Raw genomic sequence first — 1,444 nt, 5'->3', positions numbered from 1 at the left:
CCAGGGTGACAGTTTGAGGCTCTGTCTCAAAAAAAAGTAAAATAAAAAAGAAAGTGAAGATAAAAAGCCAGCAGGGACAGAGGCAGGATAACCCTGAGTCAGTCCACGACGATGAGCCCGTCTACTCCCAGTCTTCATAGCTCCCATGGGGCAGGTAGTGGTGAAGGATGATGAGGATCTTTTAGGCCTTGAGTTCCTTCATGGAGATGAGCAAAGGGTCTGTCTCCCCGACCAGCTCTACCATCACAGGGGCACGCACCATGATCTGCGGAGCTCAGGTGCTCAGCACGCAGGCTCACTCATGTTTGGTCATGGATGGTGTGGTGATTTGCTTCTGACTGGCCTGCAGTCTCTCCTCAGAGGGGACATCTCCACCTTCCCTTGGCCCTCCTCTAAGTCATCCAGCCTTCCATCTTCCTCCACATCATCAAAGCCGTCGCCATCAAAATTGTCCTCCTTGCCTGACATGACAGTCTCACCACAAACCCCCCCACTGTAAGCCTCAGACCCTATGGACACCTGCAAACCACCAAAGGGCAGGATTTACAAAATTTTTTTTTTAGTGTTGCTCCAGTTGTTCTGGGTGGGGTGCAGTAGTAGCATCAAAGCTCATTGCAACTAGGACTTCCTGGGCTCAAGCCATCCTCCTACCTCAGCCTCCTGGTACTACAGGCACACACTATGCTGGGTTCAATTATGTATGTATGTATGTGTTTATTTATTTATTTGTTATAGAGATGGGGTCTCAGGTTGCTCAGACTGGTCTTGAACTCCTGGCCTCAAGCAATCCTCCTGCCTTAGCCTTCTAAAGTGCTGGGATTACAAAAATAAGCCACTGTACCCAGCAAGAGTAGGATTTACGGTCAATGTTCTTTAGGCCGACAGGTAACAGTAGGTAAAGTAGACACTTTACCCATGGGTCTTTTGTCCAGGGATTATATACTGTTTTGTAAAATAGTAAAAAAGGGAGGTCCTGAGAAGTAAATTAGGCCAGCACTTGGTATACTTCAATGTTGATGAGTGTATTAACAGATGAATGCAGTCCTTGGCTCCCTACAAAATGGCAGGACATCCCACTTCAGAAGAGGCCAGGGCTTACAAGAAATTGCCCAGGCCTAGGAAACTGAATGGGGGATCCCTTTGTCCATTCTCCCTGTCCAACTAGAAACTCGAACTGTTGTTAGGGGAAAAGGGCATCAACTCAATCTTAACTGTTTCCAGACATGACAAAAGGGGACAGTGAAGGGTTTCTTGTAAGAGGGTGATCCAGTGGCCTGCAGTACAATTGAGTCTTGGAGTGGAACCATTTTGCTGTTTGCAACCTGATGACATCATCTCTGGAAGACACAAATCTGATTAGCATATTTAAAAAGCAAGGGTAGAAGAAAGAGAGGAGAGGGTTCATTACAGTGCCAGTGGTGTCAGGTTGGAAATAACAAAGCCA

At 47.0% G+C, this 1,444-nt stretch overlaps 1 pseudogene; it reads right to left on the bottom strand.

Annotated features, from left to right (window-relative positions):
• Window positions 1-98: 98 nt before the first annotated feature.
• On the bottom strand, window positions 99-468 carry LOC100958811 (annotated as a pseudogene).
• Between the last annotated feature and the right edge of the window lie 976 nt (window positions 469-1,444).

Source organism: Otolemur garnettii, unplaced genomic scaffold (assembly GCF_000181295.1).
Source record: "Otolemur garnettii isolate 467f Iridium unplaced genomic scaffold, OtoGar3 scaffold00039, whole genome shotgun sequence".
Taxonomy (NCBI): domain Eukaryota; kingdom Metazoa; phylum Chordata; class Mammalia; order Primates; family Galagidae; genus Otolemur; species Otolemur garnettii.
Note: the sequence above shows the minus strand (reverse complement) of the source record. Positions and strands in the feature narration are given on the sequence as shown.